The following is a 24821-nucleotide window of genomic DNA, read 5'->3' as shown; positions in this document are numbered from 1 at the left end:
TGTATTGCCTTCTGTCACTGATGTATGAACTTATTAGATTTAAAACATTTCCACGAATACCATAAGCTTCTAATTTATTCATCAAGATATCATGGCGGACATAGTCAAATGCCTGCGTCATATCACAGAAAATTGTGCAAACTGGAGTATTATTGTCTACATTTGTTATTACTTTATACATGAAGTCATATATAGCCATATTTATAGTTTTTTTATTGCGAAACCCCTTTTGTTCAGCACAAAGGATATTGTTTTTTTCCACATAGCTATATAGCTGTTTATATATATGTTTTTCAAATATTTTTGACATGATGCTTAAAAGGGAAATTGGTCGGTAATATTGCATGATCTCTCTATTTTCTTTTTTAAATAGTGGCTTCACGACAGATATTTTTAATTTTTCAGGGAAAATGCCACTGTTGATACTAAGATTTATAATATAGCTTAAATGTGTACTAATTTCTGTAGCGACTGATTTGATGACTTTAGTTGTTATGCCATCGTAACCGACACTATTTGTGTTTTTTAATGAATTTATTATTTTTAATACTTCCATTGGGTCACAAGGCGCCAGAAAGAAAGAATTCAACCGATTATCAATTAAAGATGTAACTTTTTTACCAGCATTTGTGATTGGGTTAATTTTATCAACGAAATATGTATTAAATGCATTTGCAATTTCATTTGGATCAGTGATGATGCTTTCCTCAGTTTTTATTTTCTTTATGATGTGTCTCGGCACATTGAATTTTGAATTGTTAATAATTTTCCATGTGGTTTTAGATTTGCTACTCGATGTTTTAATTGCGTAGTTATTTTGTGCTTTTTGTGTTAGTTTTATGATGCTTTTTAATCGTTTTGAATAATTAGTAAAGGCTATTTTATTATTTTGGTTTGGCGTACATCTAAATTGCCATAGTAATTGACGTTTCTTTTTGCTACACAGTTTGATACCACGAGAAATCCATTTCGGTTTTTTTATAACATTAGTAACCGTAGATTTTTCAGGAAAACACAAGTTGTAGTACAGAGTAAAGGTTTCTAAAAAAGTATTGTAAGCGATATTAGGGTCAGTATGTTCATATAGATCAGAAAACGATAAAGCTTTCAAACAGTTTTTAAATTTTATTAAATTTTCATTGCAAAAGTCTCGTTTAGTTACACGCCAGTATTTGTTATTGTGGACTGACTGTATAGGAAATTTTAATATTTGGGCTGTGTGGTCAGATAAACCTAATTCTCGAACCTGTACCTCACATTTTCTACTGAAATTATGTGCAATATTATCTATGCACGATTGACTTTTACGAGTAGGCTGATTTACTGCTAATTTACAATTATAATTTAAAAATAAACATTCGAAATCTAGAGTCTGTATGTTACGCTTTAGAATGTCTACATTAAAGTCGCCCATTATTACAATATTTTCATATTGTTTTTTAATAAGTGTTTGCAACAGAATCTGCATTTTTTCCATACATATATTAAAATTGCTAGGTTTAGGTACTCTGTAGACACATGCAATGACAATCTTATATTGCGTAAGTTCTACTGCACAGCATTCAATTACACCAGGCATCGAAATTTTTTTGACTTGTTTTAATTCGGTGTATTGGTGGCCATTTTTGACAAGTATACATGCACCTCCTCTTTTGCTTCCATCTCTGCAGAAATATGCTGCCAATTGGTAATTTGAGATAGTCAAGTATGGTTCATAACCCGTCATAATAAAATGTTCTGTAATACATATTATGTCAACGTTTATTTTTTCTTCTAGCAGTTCTTCAATACATACTGAAATTGCGTCAGATTTGTTCAATAATCCCGCAATATTTTGGTGTAAGGCATATAGGTATTTATTATTCACGAAAAAAATCTTCTACATATTTTTCGGGTTTTTTACTAATATTGGAAGTAGTATTTATTTTCAAACTGTTTATGGATTGAATTAAATTATATGTCTCTTGAATTATCGTCTTCATTCCTATATTGTTAATTACTCCCGTACTTCTGTAGAACATGCTATGGTCACACTTTAATCGTAGGTTGGAGTCTACGAAGTGCGCATGTTTATAGGTAGATAGCTCATAGCCCAATAAATTGTTAAATGTTTCAACTCTATAATTATATAAATTCGTGAAATTTCCAAGTTTGTAGGTAGGGCAACAGATAATGATATTTGTGTGTTTAGTTTTTTCTAAAATATTCCGTATGTGCAGAATTATATCGTAGTAATCATTTGTGATTTTGAAGTCTTCTTCTCCAATAATTATTACACAAAAGTCATTCTCGTTGAAGTCGTATATTTTTGTTTCAAGGTTTGCTAATAATTGTTTTGTGTTTGTATTAGGATTTAAATAGTGACATATTTCATACCGTTCGCGAAGAAAGTTTTGCGCCATTGATAATACAGGGTTTCGTTTGTTTGTACTCAATATACATATTTTGTTTTTTATAAATGGCTTAGACTGTAATGGTTCTTTTTGTTTTAGTGGTATCTTAAGTTGTTTATGTTTTGTAGCGCCATTCAGTAGTTGTTCTGTCATGTCGGTCTGTGTTTCTTTGGTTTTCTTCATTTTTTTAATAGGTGTTTTTTGTTTCGTTGGGCTGCAATGTATGTTATTTAATATATCATTTTCCTTCATGAGTTTTATATTGGTTTCGTTGAGTTTATTGTTCGCTAATGTCAATATGTCTATCTCTGCATGTGCTCTATTCAGCTGAGCTTCGAGCGTTGCAAGTCTCATTTTCAACTCTTTTATTTGGTCGTCCTCATCATCCGACATTTCTGGTAAACTACTGCTAGTACAATCAAGCTGAGTATCAGACATTATTATGTTACTATTGTCTTTTGTTGTGTCTGAAAGTGTTCTTTGACGACGGAATGTTATGTTGCCCAAGAAGTTCATTTTTAATTATTTCTTGTAACAATTAATGAAATAATTCAATATTTCTATTTTAATAATTTGTCTAATTGCACGAAAACTTGTTGGGTTTGAACTCGCGTCGCTGTAACGCCAGGTGATGGCTATCAGCGCAAGGACAAATCATGTGCTATAGACCTGTAGAAATTATGGTGTAGTTGTTCCAACCGTACTTCTTAACAAATAACTTTTGTTTAAATGGTCACAAAACAATGTTATTGCAGTATAAAATTTAGTCAGAAGTATTCATCTTGCTTTTAATTATGAAAAGAATCAGAGATTTAGAATTAGGAATTTTGTAATAATATACACACAAATTATTTCAATGAAATTTACTTGTTGTCATCATGCCAATTACGGACGGATAATTAACGACCGTAAAACGGGATGGATAGAGACATTTTCAGGGTAGATAGAGACATATTTTTTTATATAGTTTATATACTTGGACGTTTTCCGAGACAAAATAAAATTATTACAGATATGTATCTCAAGTGTCTACTAAAATAATTGTGTATAAGCATTTATTTCTATATGCACTGATATAGAAATAAATGCTTATACATATGCAATAATGCGAGCCCAAAAAAACACTTCTCTCTATTCACCCCATTTTCAGTACATTTGTATATTTTTATCTCGCATTTTCTTTTAAACAGAGTTTTTAGGCAAAAAGGTACAAAGTTTGTTTACCTTTGTTAAGTAAATGAATGGAGTATAAGAACATGTATTATGTTTAAGTTATTTTCGACAGCTAACTTTAGGATACTGTAACAACGAGCCAAGGAATTTCAAGATGTTATTGAAACCTTCGTACTTAGTTTCTATAAGAGTGTGTATTTAGCAAACTTACTAGAACTTAGACATGATGCTAAAATATGAAAAAAATTATGGAAAAATCTAAAAATACTTTATCTCTTCTACTCCTAAAAGATTTTAACATTTTGAGTAGGTACGTTTCGTTTGGTTTCCAGAACACTTGAAATTATTAATATACAACGCAAAAAAAAAGTTACCTATTGTGAATGAGGAGCAATTTGTATATTATCTGTAATATTTAATAGAAGTTTTAGTTCACTCTCTTTCAATACAGGCACGATACTAATCTGTGACCAAATAGTATTTTAATTCTTTCATAGGTAAGTACTTGAACAGACTCATGACCACATTAGTGGGACGAATATAATTTCACATTCTTTATTTATTACTTTCCAACACACTCCTAGACTCTACTCCAGATCTTTTTTAGCCCTCTGTATTGTTCTTTCTTTGATTTAGATGAGACCAGAAAAAAAAATTGTTTAAAAAAACATAAACGAGACATATTTATACATTTAGAACATAATCATCAACCCTCTAGCGCAGTACTCTACATTTCCAATACAATATCCTAATCCTTACAACTCTACAAACGTATTGAAACATATTTTCGAAAGTATAAAACCCTGTAAGGCTGGGAGAGTAATTCTTAAGCTCCTTGTAAGTGTTCCGGACAGGGACGGACGTCATCTTAAGTGCAGTGCAAATGGTTTTCCCTCGAAAGTGGAACAGAATTTGAAAAAATTGGAGCAATATTTTTACTTTGAATTGTACTTACCACAGTGTTATTATGAATGCTAAAGTTTGTGATGTATATGAATGTGTGTATGTATATGCTTGTGTACATCTTTAGGCACAAATAGCTGGATCGATTTCGATTAATTCGATATGTAGCTAACACCTTGAATTACATATGCTGCACGCACATTTTATCTTTGTGGCGTTGTTAAAGGATAGTTTTTGCAACTATAACCAATTCACAGGCGGCTAAAACCACGAGTAACAGCTAGTTTTTTTTTTAATTCCCTTAGATGGCTTGAAGCTTTTAATACTGCATTTTGCTATCTGCAGTGTTTATTCAAGTTGACAGTATAATGTTTCGTTTTTCTCCTGCGTAATAGACCATCTTTATGTAACAGTTTTGTCATTCTATTTATTGCAGACGAAGATACGATAGTCTGTAGATAGGGTATAGGGTTCTCTTTTATGGTAAAGGTGTGAATATTCAATGGATTTAATTGGATTCATTGCAATGGAATTATTCAATCTGTTTCTGGTCTACCATTATATTTCAAAACGACAACAACTCTTAATATAAAATATATATCCGATAAATATATAGCCGATATCATATAAAAATAGATCTTAAAAACGAAAAATTATAACAAACTAGTATGTCAAATAGATATTACGTTAAAATCTGTCTATACTAGCCAAATCCATAAATGGGTGCAAAATTAAAAACTCTACCTACACCACAATAGCTAGATAATAGATACAAGCTTCTGATATGCAAGTAGGATGTCGTTATCTGGAAAGCATCTTATCATAGAGAGGAATTACCGCCGGTCTCCACTCGCTGCGAGTTAGCGATTTCAACACGTTAATCCATGCGATAGTACGCTGTCAGATTACAGCTCTTAGTTACAACTGAATGTATTGCATTTCTTGTACTGTATATGATATTATAATTCTGCAAATTGTTGTCTTCAAAATGTTCTCCACTTTAAATGTTGTAATTGGGCTTATTTCAAGAGGGCTATCTAAAATAAACTTGCAATTATTATGCGAAACGACACTTCTATATGTATAAATAAAGTAAACGCATTTTTTAATTAGTGTCTGCGTTAATTTGCATCACACTTAAGTCGTTTCATCCAGATGATTTTTATTAGAAAGTAATTAACCTCTTTAGACCATAATAATAACTTAGTGTATAAAATTATTTATGAAAAAGAAAGATAAAAACTGTCATATAATTTTGACGTTTGAGTTTTTTCGTCTGTACTTCGCCCACAGCAGCAGAATTTATATAAGTATAATTATTATTTAAGTTTATCGACTAACCGTCTCTATTAACATTATCTACGTGGAAACAAAACCAGAAAACCACGACTCTACAAGAGAAATGTAAAAGAAAACTCTACGTAAATGTACTGTGAGGTATAAAAGTTAAAACGATACGGCGTTTGCCTTTCAAGCTAAAATTGAATTCTCTGGTAGACGGTGACTCGCCGGTCGCTACTCGCAAGATACGACCGACACACCGTTTCAGACAGGAACCACACTTATACAGGACGCTAGGAACGTATTAATACAGTTTACCTTGGTTTTCGTTCAGATCCTGAGCACGGAAAACGTTGGCGGTGTTATAACAAGATTTTATTGATTTCGAGGTAAGTTGTAGAGCTTCCATCAAATTATTGATGTATATTTTCATCTAGATGCTAACTTATTCTGTTTTGAAATTGTAAATTGGAAGTATCAGGATGAAACAAAAATTGAAGTTAATAAACTTTCCAAAAAGGAGAGATCTTTTTTGAGGGTTCTTGTTCGTTCGTAATTATTCCGGAGGATACAATGATTTTTCTTTACATTTTCGATATTTAGCATGTTATTGTTTCAGAGAACGTTTTTTTTCATTTCTCACCAAAGTATTACACAGGCCAGGTGTCAAAGTTTCAGTTAAAACGAAATCATAAAAGATAATCGTATCTCAAATTAAATGATTTATTTATCCTAGATACTACTAATTTTAGATGATTAAGAAGGTTAAATATTTTTTAATTAATTGTATACAAATAAAAAAAAATATTTCAAAACATAGATAAATGATTTATTGATTTTAAATAACAAAATTACATATTTTTTTGCGAAGGACTACAGATAGAGGAGGAAGGAAGGTAGCTTATTAAGGCCAAAGTTTTTTCATCGAGTCCATAATTACACTCAAGTTATTTAAGTTCTAAATTAAAATAAGCTTTTAGTAACAAAAAAACGCCCGCATGCTACGTAACATGCGGGCTTTCAAAAAATCAAGAGAGATGTAAATGGCAGACGGATTGCTGACAAGAGCTGTATTGTGATCGACAAACGAATGCCGGCGATGGTTCGCCTATAGTTCAATTGTAAAAGTTTTTGAGCCATCGAGGGTCATATTTTATTCTGTAAAAGTATTAAAACGTATACGGAAATGTAGAGTTATCGATTTTGCTGAAGTATATATTTTACAACAACCTTTTGAACAACATTTTCCCATAAAATCTTTCCTATATACAGTTTTGTCTTTTAAAAGATGCAACAGTTTATTTGCGCATATTTATCGAGATTACACTAGTTTCGGAACTAACCAAGTCCCTAATCATTCTCGACTTCTCGTAAGATGTTCAAGTTAGACGAACTTGTAGCTAGTCTTAATCAGAAAATCGATTGGTCTCGCAGCCACTTTCAAATGTAGAGTGCAACTACGTACATTGAAATGACCTACATTGAGAATAATTGTTTACATTGTGTGGCTTGTAACATCTTTAACTGGCATTTTTTCTGAAACTCAGAAAGTGTTCTTAAGTCTCGTAAACTAACTACGATTATAAATGGTTATAAATAATTAAAATGATTTATTTTATAACTAAAAACGCTATTATTAGAGTCAAAAATCAAAGCATCCGTTGAAAGCCTTAGATAGGCCAAATAGCACCAAAAAGGTTGCGCCCACGTAAAACAAAAATAACTTTTACTGCGAATTCATCTTTTTAATCATTTATTTCTATATTATTGGTTTATATTGATTGTATTTAACTGCTGATAGGAATTTCAAAATTTGTGTTTGCTTTCAAAATGTAACACACAAGTAACTGCCACTGCTTGGTACACTTTACAACAATACACTTTACTTTACAGCTTCATAAGTCCGTAATAATATTCATACTACTTACACCTATAAATGGTAAAGGAAACCAAAACACCGGAGAATTTTTCAAAAGATGTCTTAAGCCACGCCGGAGGCATTCGGGCGGCTTGTTCCCTGACGCCAGATTGTATATCAACCATACAAAAATAAATCTCTCTCTCAATCGATCTTATTGAAAACAAATCCTCAAAGGACATTTCCTAGAACAACTAAAATACAAAATCAAAGTACAGTATCAATCAAGCACAATTACTTTTGTTTCCAATTGATCGTCCCGGTTAATTGACTTATCCGATGAAAACAACGAAACATTCAAAACGGATTTGAAAACGCTCAATTATATTTCCAACTCGATTCCAACATAGCTTATATCGGCGTTCTATATTTAGTGTAAACTCAGCCTTTTACTGAATCCCAGGAGAAAATTCCGATAGCGGACGTCGGTTGCCTAGCAACGAGATCCGACCTACCTGCTTCATGCAAATCTCGATAATTATATTTTAGTTTAATCGTTTATTGGGACTTGAACGTGATTGACTAAGCTCATTGGTCTTTTTTAAATAAAAAACATTTGATGGTGATAAATACTTTTATTTTATTTTATAATAATTATGAGATTCGAAAGCTTTTATGTAATAATATATTATTATATAATTTAAAATAAAATACACGTAATAAAGGTCACCGACTGATGACAAATACTTCTATTGTGTTTAAACATAACTTTGAGATTCGGATTTAGAATGTCATTTTTTTTTTATTCAAATTGTACTAATTTAAAAATCATGTGAGATTCTGAACTGTTTGTATTACGGAAAACACAGACTGTTCAATATAAAAAAAACTATGATCATTACATACATCCTTCTTCATGTACTTACTTTTCATCTCATATAAATAAAAAGCTCTATATTATGCTTCGTTAAAATATAATTAATAATGTGCATTTTCTTTGGTTCAACTTAATAACTTATAATATATGATATAAAACTAAATAATAAGGTTTTGGTGTAGTGTCGAGTATAAATTGCACTTACAAAATAAATGTAAATATAATATGGCATAATTAATGACTAATTACTCTAACAAGCGTTTGTTTAACTCTTTTAAAAGCCTTATTTAAGAATGATGGCCAGCTAAATGTCGCGCTTAGGTGCCATGCTGTCTTAATCATTATCAAACGGAATGTAGAGACAAATATATTTATATTATGCCGTATTTTTGATTTCGTAGACAAAATACAATTTGTAACTAACGTGCAAAAAATTATCTCCTATATTAAAGAAAAGCAATTTTTTCATTAATATCTTTCTATTTCATTTTTAAACGCTTGCAACAACTTCACATAACCATTTCTTTATAAAAGTAATCTATAATACTACAATTATGCTATTAAACTAAATACCACAGTATAACCTAAAACACAAGATACCACTTGAATTAATTCGAAGGAGGTTTATATCTTATATCGGAACCTCTATACGCGTACTCTTTGAGCAATCTGTTCATTTCCTCCTCAGACATAGATTCGTACTGGCTGCCTTTCCCAGCGAATATAGTTTGGATCACTTTGAGAAACTCATGGGCCGCCATCTTTGGTCGCAAGACTTGCTCGTTGGCTGTGTCTGTCTCGGTGTCCGGGATCATTCTGTAATCAAATAGACGACCGTTTTAGTGTTGTCCTCGTTGCTGATGAATAATTTTGCTATTTTGTTATGCGTTAGATTTTGAGGGTAAGTTGTAATTTAGGTAGCTCTTGTTTCTGGACACAAGTGTAAATATATTTTTGTCTTCATTGTCAAGAATGAAGGAACTGTTTATAAAGTATTGTTGTTTATGCAATTTTTGATCTTTTCGCTTTGTAATTCATCATAATATATTTTCGTTTTTTTTTTCTGGATAAAATTTTCATTTTATATCTCTCTACTATTTGCTTATTTCAGTTGCTATGCAATAAATCTAGATTTAGATAAACACGAATACTTTGACTCATTAACAAAATGTAGAGCAAGAACGAAAACCATGTTAAATAAATAATTATCAACAAAACTCTATATTTTCCCAAGTCTACTCAATTTAAGTGCGCAGGTATTATCTGAGTACGCTCCCTGCACTGTGATGCAATTAGCGTTGATTCCGCTCACAGTTTCCTAGACTCGTAATGAAGAGGATACTACAGAGAACAGGCGTTACTAGGTATTATAACATTATGTAAATGTTACCTAGTATAAATATCTAGTTAGGTTTCGTAACGAGAATTTGTTAAGTATATTGTAGAGCTTGAATTATGTATTTAACAGAATGATATTAGATCCAGATTTAAACGTATGACCGTTATTTGGATTTAAAGGGTATTTATATGTTTTGAGTTCACAAGAATTTAAATTTTTCTTTAGGTACCCGAAATAAGAGAATTGCCGAGTGTTAAAAAAAGTCTAATTAAAAACTTTTGTTATGATTCAAAATGTTATTTAAGCAATACAAGTAACACAAATCTTATTTCATATTAGGTTTCAATATATTTAATCAGGCGTATTTAGTCGATTCACGACTCTACCACTACGTCAGCTCATGATTGTGGACTTCGCTTAGGTTAGTACCACTAAAGTCTCAAAGAGATTCGAGGTTATGTAATTCGTATACATTGCATACCGTTAATAGAGCCAATTTACAAACTATTAGTAACTTTAACCCTTTAATGCTCTGTAATATAGACACGGTACGACTATGCTGGGTATGAAGGCGACCACTAATCCCTATGCGTCAATCTCGTTGCCGTCTGGGGTTATTTACTCGTAGTTGCTGGGATTTTGCGTGACACTGGGAATTTCAGTAAAATTGAATTATCTTTTTTTGAGATGTTTCTTTCTACTGTAAATGTAATTGTTTATTTTATGTGTAGTGTTTGCAGTAGTTTCAATGTAGAGAATTATTACTAGGACTAATGCGGATGTTAAACGCCATTGCCCGATATTGTAATGTCCATGTAGGGTTGATATTGTAGTCGTTTTCAGGGCAGCATGCCCAAAGGGTAAAAACGCAACCATATTAGTGAGATTCCATTGTCTGTCCGCCAGTCTGACACCGTACTGTGTCTCATGAAAGTTGACAGATTATGTATCTCATTTTTATTTTGTGTTGTCATCATTGAAAATTTCAACTGTTTAACAACAACGGAGCCTGAGGTACACCCTGATGACTAACAAACGGACGGATAGACAGACATTGAAGCCAGTAAGTCGTATTAGGATTCCATTCCTACCTCCTTCGGTACCGAATTTTAAACCTAAACCTATTTACTTTAATACCGGGCTCTTCTAGTCAATTTAACAATTGCGATACAAGTATCTCTGTACATTCAGTCAAGACAGCTTAAAAACCACAGAGAGCTGAAACTTTGCTATGTAATATTAAGACACGTCTGTAGGTGTTTGTGTGCATGTGTGTGTGTGTGTGTGTGTGTGTGTGTAAATAGCCTGTCGTTGCCAGGAACATTTTCCCATGCAACTAAGTTGGAAGGATTTATGTCTCGAGAGTTATATGTTGAAAATTTCTTGTATTTTGAGTTTTGTTCTTGGTGGCTCGTGGCTAGACAGGGATACAGTGAAAAAATGATTTGATAGAGCAAAGAACTTTAAGATGGAAAGGTGGTGGATGATTGTAAGATAATACTGAATGGTTATTGATTAAGTAAAGGATTATTATTACTAGTTTTCTGTTAAAACCTTATCGACACGGAAAGGGACCTGTGCCCAGCAGTACATATATAACTACACTCTGCCGCCTAGTTGGTGTTATTATTATTGCAACCTACTTTTATAGAACCTTGATAGGATTAAGAGTAACTCTTTTACCTAATAATAAAAATAAATTTCAAAGTTAAGCAACGGTTTCTAACGGTCATAATGTTTCATATTTATCAAACTATACTAGACGGGCCTATTGGTCTAGTGGTTAGCGACCCTGACTGCTATACCGGAGGTAGTGGGTTCGATTCCCGCCCAGGACAACTGTTATGTGATGAGCATGATCATTTGTTCGGGTGTCTGGGTGTAATTTATCTATAATATGTATGTATTTAGAAATATATAAGTAAGTTTATCAGTTGTCTGGTTACCATAACACAAGCTCTGCTTAGCTTGGGATCAGATAACCGTGTGTGAGTTGTCCCAGGATATTATATTTATATCTAAATATATTTTTTTTTTTAATCTGTACGGAACCCTCAATGTAACAAGCTGGTACTTTGCCTGTTGTTTTTTTTTAACATCAGAAATACAAAACACGAGAACTGACCTATTTAATGATCTGCCGAATTTATTTGGACTGAACTTTTGCATAACAACAGCAAAGCAATTTCATAAAGGCTTATTGAAACGGATAGGTCATAAAAGTGACTGTAATATAGAGTGGCATCTGAATTGTGAATGCATCAGGTCTTGTTGAACGTTTACACTTGATTATTTTACGATGAAATGATATTAGATAGTTATTTTTTTAACTTTAACTTTACCAAGTAATACAATTATATGTAGACTTAAACTAAAAACGCAATCGCGCGTTGGACTTGCGACACCGACTAAGAATTTTGAGTTTGTATAGAGTTAACTGACTGCTATACCGAAGATGGTGGGTTCGATTCCCACCCAGGAAAAATATTTGTGTCATGAGCATGATCACTTGTTTTTGTTTGGATGTAATTTATCTAATCTAGGTACGTATTTAGTATATAGTTTATAAGTGATGAAGTACGTACTCATAATTCAAGCTTCGCTTAATTTGTAACTAGATGGCATTGTATAAAAGTTCTCTAATAATTTATTATTATTATTATATATCACACTTTAAAATACAGAACTTCTAATTGATAAATGTCTCTCTCTCGCTCTTTTTCTCTTGTATTAGTAAATAATTGTTATTAAGTTCATAGACCGCTCCCTACGGCATATACCATAACTAGCTGACCCAGCGAACGTTGTTTTGCCTAATAAATTATTTCTCGTTGTATTTATTTTTTAATGCCATTATAAAAAAAATAAATGCAAAAAAACTCGTCCAAAAAATAAAATATTTGTTTTTAGTATGAGCAACCTTTAACACTTAGGGGTATGAAAAATAGATGTTAGTCGATTCTCTACTGAATACGCATATAAAATTTGGTAAAAATCGGTTAAGCCGTTTCGGAGGAGTACGGTAACTAACACCGTGACACGGGAATTTTATATATTACCATATTATGACGTACACTTTTATCAGTTGAACTTAAATATCATTCTGTCAATCAAGACCGAATGAGTGAACGTATGAGTGAGTGAACAGGGAGTGATTCACGTAGCTGTCTTTGGATTTGAGTCAACGAAGCAATTAACCGCGCCATTCATACGAAATTGTAGCGGTAATTGTTTACATATTACGGCCAGCATAGGTATCGCTGGTAATACGAGGATACAACAAACTCAAATAAAATTGAAATGAAGTAATGACTTTATATGTGTAATTCATGTTGTCGATTATGATTTAGCGTAACTAAAACATGTTTTAGATTCATTTAATAAATCGACTATTCCATTCACAATTTTTTGAAGATTCTGTCTTTTTTAAATGTTGCTAATTTATCATCAAATTATTTCCAATACATGTAGTTTTTAACCTCATAGATTGTCATTGACCCAGAATTCTGGTGTAAATTCATTACATGTGTATATAAGTAGCTGTCATAGAAAAAGTTGTCTGTCTATTGCCCTCTCATCAACATTAGTTTGATCAGCTGATGGCAAATTTGGATGAAAATCAATTTATTGTTGAATATTTAATATTGTTGACAATTTTAATTTATTTTCAAACAATAACCGGTATTCAAATACATCTGGTGCCTGTTGAGGCTCGTCGTCTAATATAAATATTTGCAGCTCATTTTTAAGTGATACAAAGCAACAGATGTTCTGACAACTAATCGTTCATTCCATCTTTTTGTTTAAAAACAAAAGAGTGACAAATCTGAGCATTTACTAGCCATTTTGACGGCTTGTATTTGTCTATGTCATACGAACTCCTTTGTCAGTTATTGTGTAAGTAAAATGTCATTTGTTTTAGGTTTTCATAGCATTTTGAATAAAGAACTTGCTTTTTTGTGATTCCAAATCGTAAATGAAATGTCAAAAGTGTTTTAATCTGGCTACGGCAAGCATGCATTCAGCCAAATGAACTGTATACTGCAATCTGTTACAGTGTACATGCACTCTTATGTAGCATTGTACCAAAAGGTAATTTTTCGCTCATGACTGAGCGCATGCTAGCGACTATATAGGGATATTCGAAATTTCATATTTGTACTTTCATATTAGACTCGTCCGACCAAAATATGAACTTTAACCACTCGACATAAAGTTGACTTTAGCATTTGTGTTAATCAAAGCATAAATGAGCACTGAAAATGAGGATATGACATCGGTAATACAAGCGCACTTGTTACTAAAATTCCGATAATTCACAAAGGGAAACGTGACTGAGAATTTACAATTACGCTTTAACCTGTATTTAATTCATGGAATGAATGACATTCTTACAAAGCTAACCTGTAAATGCCAGTGTAATACATTGAATGACTCACTTGTTCGCAGCTGGGGGTTGAAAAGAAAAAACGGAGCACCTTGCTACCGAGGCGCCCCTCTACGATATCTTGCGCAAACCTTACGATTGCACCTTTAAAATCACAAGAAAAAACACACACTACACAGAGGTTTCAATCGCACACGAACTGTCGACAAAATGCCGGGGAAAGACCGTCAGAGTCATTCAAGTCCACCGTTTTTTTTTAAACAACCCATATTGTAGAGTCGCATTGGAAAGGGAACTCTAATCCTTATAGTTACGTTTCATTTTCTTTTGTATTCGTTTAGTTAGGGGTGCATCTGCTAGCCGGCTGGCCCCATTTGTGTGATTTACCCCGGCATGTGGTGAGCCGTTCCGATCGGCTCTAAACTGAAATGAAATGTACTCGAGCTTCAAAAATGAATGATATCGCAACGGATTTTACAACAGAGGTGCAATCTCGACTTTTAGTGTAATGATTTTCGTTTCGCCTAATGTATCGCTCATAGCTTATACGAGGAACTGCAAAATGGAGTTATTTGTAAACTGTGTATCTTGTGTACCGTTTCTGCGATTTATTTTCTTAATGTGGAGCCAAAAAAATCTTTATATTGAAAAGATTTTTGATAGTTTGAATGACCATCATTTTGTTACGTTACTTTGACAATGTAAAAAACTAAATAGCGAGTATCATCGAGTTGCTTAACAATGTGTAATAAACAACAAACACATTTGGCAACAAACATACGAAAACCGTCAACAGTCATTTACAATGCCCAAATTAAAAGGAAACTAAGTTTAAAAAAAAACACTTTTAAAACGAGAACACGTTTGTCAACCTACTCTCGATACCAGAAAAAAGAAAACAAAAAAAAATGAAAATCGAACGCTCAAATAGTCACGAACTCCGGATAAAATTGAGCACGTGGCTTGAATACGCATCGAAGGATCCGTCAATCGCGAGATTTACATAACAAGCCCTCGAATACATACAGTGTACGTCACCCCTTTTATTTTTACACAAATAGGGTTGTAACTACTAACATTGTGAGCGGAATTGGGGTATAGAATATGTCTAGTTCGAATTTTGAGTTCGTTGTCCTCTTGCGCTATTGTTTTTTTTTGTGTGTGGCCAGCTTTTTGTTGCTTTACTTGTAGGGTTATTTTATTTTTCCTTTTATAATATGAATTGTCAAAGTTGCAGTCTATTGAGATTGAGGTCTTATATCCAGTAGTGAATTGTGAATGGCTAAGTTGCTTTTGTTGTTAATGTTTAAATATCCACTTGATGTAACAAGCAAACAGCTCAAATACCTACAATAGACGCTCTAAAATCGCAACCTTTTAAAATAATTTTGCAATTCGTGCACACATGAGGATATGAAGATAAAAAAAAATATATGTTATACATTCACTTTGCGATAAAAAAGCAAACTTATAATCTTATTCAAGGGATTCAAACTCTAATAGAGTCGATCTTGTTAAATCAAAAAACTTGGCACATTTTTCTTAGACTTCCGTATAACTTTTGATACGAACGAAGTCGGGCTGCCTATTAATTCAGAAGTTTTAACTACCATTGAAACTCCAACTATCTTTAAGCTTACATCTTAACTACATTTAAAGCTGGTTTTCTTATGGCTCTATTGATTTACTTGAAATATTGTTAGATTCCGAATGCCACCTAATTTGTCAATACGGATGATGACTGGGTATAAAAAGAAAAAATCTCATAAGTCCCTCAGTTAGATAATTGAAAACTATGAGACACGTATTTTTTCCTTTTTCAGAAAAACTAGAATTGACAAAGATTAACTGCTTTAGAGTTTAAGAAAGGGGGCTTGTGACGTAACGTTATGGTAAAATTTATACTCAATCGTGACGTCACGCGTAAGTTTCATTCACTGTAATTTGGTCAATTTATGTTTGCGGGACAAATAAAAAAATACTTATTCATTATTATACAAAAAACTACAAGACGGACTCTGCAAAAAAAAATTGTTGTCATCCCTATTTGTCAATTGTGGAAGTAGGCCTTAAAGAAATTAAGATATTTTTTAATTTTAATCACACACTACTAATTTAAGTCATATGCCTTATGGCTCTAAAAATACAAAAAAATACCTAAACATTTAACAAAAGACAAACGTGTGGAAAATGTAGCTATTTTTTTCTGCCCACGGATCGATCCTACGATATATGATAGTGTGTGTTGGTGCATTGACCCTTACACCACTCGGATAACCTTACAGTGCAGGCCTATTAAAAAGATTGCTCAAATGCGATGGACCCAAATAGCAAACGACAGGTCACTGAAAACCTATCGCGCGTCGTCACAAACACAAACTGACATAGTGAAAAATGCTATTGATAAATGGAATACTCAAATCTTTACCGTAAAAATAGGTATTTGAGTATAAAATCAATAAAAATCGGATACAATCGTATATTTGCCCAACCGGGTAGTTTACGAACTAACGAGTTGGGTCTTTAGTGCACAAAATAAAGTACACTCGCTAGTATTATAATATTTTTACCGACTAATGGGCTTTTGATACGTTTTATCTTCTTACCTGCTATTATTTAATGAACTAAAATAATAATAATTGATTTACAAATATTAGTTGCGCTGTATTATTACTTGTAATATTTACTTGATCAATAGGTAGTACTTCGCAAATATTTCGTCCTTATTCTTAAACATTTCTTGATAAGACTCAATACAGAATAAAAAATGTAAGGTAGGTATAATAAAAACATTAAAGTAAATTAAAAAAAATAGTTTATTTATTTTATTTATTTATTTATTTAATAGTTCATGTACACAGATACACACACAGAGTATAGAAAAGAAGAAAGATAGAACACATAGTACATAGGCACAGCTTATTTCAACAGAAATTTCTTCCAGCAGGCCCGTTTAGTTCTAGAAATTTTAAATGAAACTCATTATTATTTTCCAGTAACAATCCTATCTGTTTAATTAACGAATCTAATCAAAGTGCAATTCGTTACTTAATACTCTAAAACAATAAAATGTACATCTTATCAAACCGCAATAAATATTTACAATGGGGGCAACAACTAAGCCAATATAATCGTTCCGGCCTTCACCGAAGGCTCAAAGTACAAAAATTCGTGAAACAAAACACAAGTTACCTTAAATACATGAGGAAATAAACGTAGTTATTGTAAAAAAACGAGTGTAAACGATTGAATGCGCTGCGACCTTGGCGTAAGAACGAAATTGGCTTGAGATGTTTAGATAAGGTGTAAAGTTTAGTTGTGTGGTGTACGTGCATGACAATGGACGTGTGATGTGACCAGCATACGTTTGTAAACTGTGACGGGCAGTAGTCGCTTACGCATGAACACTCAAGAAAAATTGGAACGAAATAACGAGTGAATTGTACTAGTGGAAAATATGTGCTCGGGATTTTTGTGAAGGAATTGTATTAAAACACAAGTTTTGGATATCATAAATGTAAGAGAACATTATTATATACTTCATGAGTCATCAAAACATTGCCGGCAAAAGATGTCATCTCGATCGATTGACTATTCCTTTCTCATAATCGATACTCTTTGGTGTTTTTTTTTTTATAAATGAGTTAAATCTATATTTTTTTACGAACTTTTTACACACATACTCTTTTTATGAGTCAATATGTTAAATAAAAACGACGTCTATTAACATTGTTCTAGTGACAATAATGGTGTTGATTCATAGAAATGTAAACTAAATGAGTGTTTAAACTGTGTGTTTTCAAAGACAATAAATCAACCATTATTTTTAAAGAAACGTAACGTAAAACCATTGAAATTAAATTTAAAAACAATACTATTTAATTAAGAAATTGTATTTAAATCATTACGTCTACTTTTTCTAAACATTGTGTTATTACGTCCAAAATAATACAAAGAAAAATAGACCTTAGCTACTCCTTCTAAAATAGCCTCAAATAAGTACAAAAAGTATGAACTCTACATAATTCTGGCGCTTAACAACAAGGTTTATATTTATTTAACACAAAACAAAACACGGTATTGTTGATAAGACTTAACTATTTTTAACGGCCTTAGCACTAATTTGTAACTCAATACGGCACGTAATAGACCGCCATCGACGCATGCGCATATTGTAGGGAAAACACATATATAAAGTTTATGGGAATTAAAATATATAATAGCAGATAAAAATAATATTTTATAACAGTTTGAAATGAAAACTCAGCTTTTAACCCGTAAAATGTCATATTATATTTTGTCTGTCATGACAAGTTATATATTTTTGAGCACGCTTTTGAAGAATAACTCTTTATTTTTAACTGTCAAGTCAAATTTACGTAACCTAAATTGCCAAAAGGACTATCATGAAGGATTCGATCGGTGTTCATTTTGTATAATATTGTTTCAACAAAAAAAATAAACCGACTTTAAATAAATAACTGAGCCAAAATTTCCTATTTTTTTGGATCATACTCAAAATATGCATACTTATTAAAATAATTCAGCACTTTAAGGCTCGTCAATATGGACGAAAATGCATTAAAAACAAGTTCCTAACATGTTTTAATGATCGTAATTCATATTGATTCAATGATTACATAAATTAAAAGTGGGTCTCTGACGCACGGGCATGTACGAGAGCCTCTTTTTCACCTATTTTTTATTGCTATTAAAAATTTATTAATATATTCAGGTCAATGTAAATGCTATTTTACACAATATGAAAACGAATCGACGCATTTCTGATTTTGAATTTTAAAAATCTCGGTCTGTTATCGTCCCTTTGCTGAGTAAACAGCTATTTTTATACAATAAAAGTACAGCAAGAGCCAAAAACGTGGTAAATATATGTTGACAGTAAAAACAGATATGTTAACCTACGCAATTTAATTTAAATGAATAAAAATTGTACGGACTTATTATATGCCTCATTTGCGTTGTACAATTTCTATTTTTATTAATATTGAGAAAAAATATTTAAAAAATAAGCTATTAAATATAATTTATATTTTTGTAACTCGACTTTTTATTTTTATAACTAGTTTAGCACCAAGGATTTTTCCTTGTTTCTCGATCGTTTCACAAACAATCAAATCACAGACACACAGACTCGGAAAAACCACTCCAACCATTCCCAGAAACAATTGTCCTACGCGGAGCTCGATCCCGGGACACATAGCCCTCAGCGAATTTGACAATACAAAACCTCACAATTTATTGTTATATTATAAGGAAAACACGGCATTTAGCTGAATCTAATTAGACTGAAAGTCAACCTCAACATAGCTTGAAAAAAATCTTATCTTTTTCTTTTGTTTATACTATAATAATTAAATATCTAAAAACAATAACATTACCACAGAACGCGCAACCTTGCCATCAAAAAGATTTTTGGACGATAAACAACAAATGCCTTATTTCAGGTTTTTTAAATCTATAACTTTTTTATACAAACCTGTCAAGTGCGAATAAATAAATTTGTCTACCACGAACCCCTGTAAAAGTCCCTCTGTTCAAAGGCCTCTTACCACAAAGAGAAAAATTAGGCTTGATAGCCACTAGCTAGATACGCTGCGCGCCTGCGCATTTATTCGTTCATTTTAATAGAACGTGTTTATTTATTTTTCAACACATTTATTTTTATACTTCCGTTTAACCGTAGCTTCCAAAAGTTGTTTAACCTTCACTACTTACACTTGACATTCCCCATGAGCTCTGTCTTCTATCCTTGTTTAATTTTAAATAATAAACTTTTGTAAACTAAATCGAGTAACAAGCTATATTGATTAGTTTCTTTGGGATCAAAGTACTCCAAACTCGATAGGGTCATAGCAGAGCTCAGGACTTTAGGTCAATTATTAAACTTCTTGCAAAATTTGATAACAAACGTAGGAACGGATGAAAATAAAACTGATAGAAATATATGGCGAAACATCATTTGCCTAGGCAGTCAGTAAGTTTTAATAATATACTAATTTACATTAAAAAAAATCTTTACTTCAGAAATAAATTAAAAGGGGAATGTTAGTAAGGAATGCATTAGTAACTTCTCACTACACAAACAGAGAAATGCAGTAAATTCTTTCTTTATTTCACTTAATTGTTCTTAACCAGATAGACAATTGACAAAGAGCAAAGAGGATGAACAAGAATGCTGTGTACAAACAAAAAGGAATAACATTCATTCGAAAAACCGAACAACCTCAATAAAGCCTTTGAAAAGACTAGGGAAAAAGATGATTTTAAATAAAGAAATAATAATACTTGTGGCACAAAATAAAAATAAAGAAATCCTAGAAGCATAAGAATATACACAAAAATACAATAATGAAATATATCATAGCGGAATGCAATAAATATATGAGTTTGTTTTTTCTTAAAAACGACTCCCGCGTTAAGGAATTTAATCCTTGTGTTGCGGGGGGTTTTAAAAACATGCAAGTCGCATGCACAAAGACACCTAGACTCGGGACAAGCACTTGAGGATCACATAAATGCTTCTCCTACGCGGGTTTTGGCTTGGTGACCTTAACCACTCGGCTATCCATGCAGTCGAAGTCGACACACTTCCACTGTTCATACTCCTAATTCTATCACCCACAACCCTTCCCAGCCTTCATGTTCTAGTTTAAATAAACAAAAACTAGAAAACAAAGACATTTATTTTACTATCTAACAATCTTTAACGAGGTAAAATCATTGATAATTCTCACTGAGTTTTATAATAACTCGCGATGAACGAAGTAAAACAGGTCAGCATGAAACCTTTAGTTTTCTCATTGGATTTTAATTCGAAAAAACATGTTTTAAACGGATTAATTTTGTTCATATTGCAACTACAACGAAATCACGTATTTTCATAATTCTGCTCGAATAATCTCTATTGCGGTAATGTTCTGTTTTCTTTCACCTATCTCTGCATAATTGTTTTTGTCCTTTTTCTATCACAACTAAGTATAATATTCTCTCTCTCGCTCTTTGAAAATCTTTTGTTTTCGGTTCTGCTTAAATATTTTTGGGACAGATAAATATTTCAAAGTCGGTTTTTAATCATGTCTCATTATCAGGCTGTTGGGATACTACTCTCTTGATAATTTAAAACGCCTTTGAAGGACGGTGAAGGAAAATATCTTTAAGAAATTTAGATCTTTGAATTCGAAGTAGCTAACTGGCACGTAGTAATAAATGCTCAAACCTTTCATATATAAAAACAAGCCTATGGCCCCATTGTTGGCCATAGGCTTGTTTTATATGCTACTTTATATGCAGTTTTTAATATACCGCTAGACTTAAACTGATGTCTTCGAATATAATTACCTATATCTCCAGTCGTGTCATACATGTTTCAGTATGACATGGTACGGCATTTCATTTTGTTTCAAATTAATTGCTAAAGGATTTCATACATTTTCCAATATTTCCCTTCAAATAACAGATTCGTTGTATAACCACCAAAATGTTCAATTAATGAAACAACCAAGCCAACCTCCATCGCCGTTATACGTTTTCATCAGGCATTTTATCCACAAAACATCGCTCTCGTTTCCAACTGACGTACATAAAACCATGACAAGCATAAATACATAACGATTTATACATAATACCGAATACGGAAACTATGTCATTGAATAAATCAATAACCAATACGCATCATTAAAACATCAGCGAACGAAACCGCAAATAAGTTTATTATTTTTTCAGGAGTGTTCGCGACTGCCATGTGGACATATTCAAGTGTGGATATAAGTGGGAATCAGATATCAAGGACAGATAGGATCAAGATTTATCTGTCAGAATGTGTGGTTTGCTTCTGTATCGTGTTCTTCATCCTCTGCGTAGGACTGCTTCTATACCTCTTCTTCCATCTGTACAATACAGTGACGTCAGCAGGAAAGTTGGCTGGTACTCTCGCAGAAAGCTGAAGTAGTTGTCCAGTATTACGAAGACTGATATCCTAGTGGTCTATAAGAACAAAATGTATGTGATAATTTAGTTTAAGTTTCAAGTCATGTTGTTACGTTCCAGGGATAGTTTTGATCTGAAATCCAATGGAACGAAAAATGGATTCTTTTTGTCATGATGGGAATAATAAAATATTTAAGTTAAAAAAGCTGTGGAAATATGAAGATTTTTGATAAAGTCTATTTGAAATTGAAAAATGGTGGTGAATGGACTTCTTGACATCCATAAAAGATTTTTAGAGTAACGTTTGCCCATATTTTTCATTGGTTTACATAACTTATGGTAATACTGCAGGCCGGTCGATGTTTTGAACAGTATAACTGTTAAAATATTATCAATAAGAATGAGTTCGTCGTATTCATTGTTTAAATATTAAACAAAACGGTGGCTTGAAACAGTTTTTGTCAAATTTTCCACGTTTACTCCTCGGCTGACAACAAAACACCGCTTACAGTAAAACGGTATCCCTATTGGCATAAACAGCTGTTATAACCTAAAACTAGATTGGAAAACTAATTACAATTACAAAAACTCATACAACAACCAGCAGGATTTTAATTAACGATAATCAAGGGTGGAATTTCTCATCTATGTAACGCCATGCTATTTTGTATTCTAATATCAGGCTCGAAGGTTTATTTTTGAATGTTGTTTGTTAGAAAGCTACCAATTTCAGTGACTTGTCATCAAAAACTTGACCAAAATACCGCCCACTAGATTAATAAGGTCCGTTTGTGGTCCTATCTCATTGGCAGACAGCTTTGTGGTCGAGTGTGAATAGGACCACACACCACCACACAAATGTAGCTTTGAGCTATTTTAGCGACCACGAATCGCGATCCGTTTTATTTAATCTGAATTTTCGATTAGTTTATCGTGAATATGAGTTAGGCAATGTTATACCTTTTACGTGTAAGCATAAACATTTTTTGAACCGCAATTCTGTTTAAGCCGTCATCAGAAAAAAAAATTGAATACGTAATATTCATTTTATTTCAAAAAGCAATTAAGATTATGAAATGTACGGTAGTGGAGGCTTAAAGTTAAAAGCGTAGGTACATATATTATGTACTGGTAGGTAACGTTACACGAGATTTTAAATCACTGTATCCCATTCATTTTTTGTTAAAAAAAAGAAAAATAATTATACAATATTTTTCGGAAGTGTGTCTGACGTACTAGAGCTTTTTTTTTGTCAAATATCCTAATTGTCCTGAAAATGTTTATTTTATTTCATATTCTAATTGTAGCTACTTAAAATATATTTTTGAGTAGTACCCGGCATGGAGTATCATTTGTTTTTTCAAGAAGCTCGATTGTAAGTGATGTTTAGTTGTTATTTGTAACGGCCTCGTAGTGATTTGTTAAGTTTAACAAAATGTCAAGTGTTCTAAATTGGTGATTTCATGTTTTTGCTGCTCACTATATGTTCTTTGGATTACGAAAGATTTAATGGTCCTTTATAGAGGTTTCAACAGACACGTATTCTTTTATTCAATTATGTTAGATCATCTCGTTGGGCCTTCATCATCATCCTACATTTTCCCAACTATAAGAACTATGGGATTGTCAGGGTCCGCTTCCAGTCTAGCTGGATTTAGCCGGCTCGCTTGTAAAACAATGGTACTTAACCATTGTTTTACAAGGGAGACGGCCTATCTGACCTACACAACTTACAACATAGAATCGTTGGCCTTTCATCCTACTAATATTACCTATATACGCGAAAGTTTGTATGTTCGGATGCATGAACGTTTGTTATTCTTTCTCTCAAAAACCACTGAACTGATTTAGACGGAACTTGCTACACAGTTAGTTTATAACCTCGATTAAGATATGAGATAGTTTTTATTCCGATTTTATGTTCCTGTGGGATCATTTTGGATATTTAGCGGCCGAACCCGCGGGCAGTGCCCAGTGACTAATGTTATATACTAGTAACTCGAAAAATTTGTAGGTACTTACTTTGATTTTGCATAGATACTTAAAATATCTTGTCATTTTATGCAACTGTAAAATATTCGCAATATGTTTTTCATAAGAATATTAGAAGAATTATTCTCGAATTATTTAAGATGATAATAAAATAGTTTTGTTATCCTTAGCAATTAGGTAAATGAATAATAATGCGGAATAAATTGTGCACAATTCCGAAATAATTTTGGCTGTTGAATTGTGAATCTATATTAAATAATTGTTTTGTTATATTCTTGTTTCATTTTGTTCTATTTTGGCTAGTTTTATCTAGACAACATTTAACACGGTTATTTCTTCGATTATCAGTAGCCTTTAATTTATTTTTGTCATGACCGTCTAATTTTATTTTTAATCAATTAGACTCTTATCTGACCGTGTTTTATGTCGTTGGCACTAAACTTTTTGCTTTAAAAGTTGTCTTTGTACATAATGATTGTGAAGGAAAAACATACCTTAGTCATATTTCTGATGCCACTTTTATGTACCTACACAAATAAAACCGTTTCTCCAGGAAACCAAGAAAAAAATCTATCCTTCTACTATGACAATATTTTTTTTCATTACGTTTTATTCGAAACTGATAAATATCTATATTTAGTCGCGCTTATTTATCGGGAGAGCTCGACTAG

General features: G+C 32.3%; 1 long non-coding RNA gene and 1 pseudogene across 1 annotated transcript; one reads left to right on the top strand and one right to left on the bottom strand.

Annotated features, from left to right (window-relative positions):
* Positions 1-8446: 8446 nt before the first annotated feature.
* Positions 8447-14532, bottom strand: LOC113500225 (annotated as a pseudogene).
* A 2665-nt stretch (positions 14533-17197) lies between these two features.
* Positions 17198-24420, top strand: LOC113491677. Its single transcript, XR_003400445.1, has 2 exons — positions 17198-17728; positions 21955-24420. It is a non-coding gene; the product is annotated as an uncharacterized LOC113491677 (long non-coding RNA).
* The last annotated feature ends 401 nt before the right edge of the window (positions 24421-24821 follow it).

Source organism: Trichoplusia ni, chromosome 1 (genome assembly GCF_003590095.1).
Source record: "Trichoplusia ni isolate ovarian cell line Hi5 chromosome 1, tn1, whole genome shotgun sequence".
NCBI classification, from domain to species: Eukaryota; Metazoa; Arthropoda; class Insecta; order Lepidoptera; family Noctuidae; genus Trichoplusia; species Trichoplusia ni.
The sequence above is the reverse complement of the archived record's forward strand: the minus strand, read 5'-3'. Positions and strand labels throughout refer to the sequence as shown.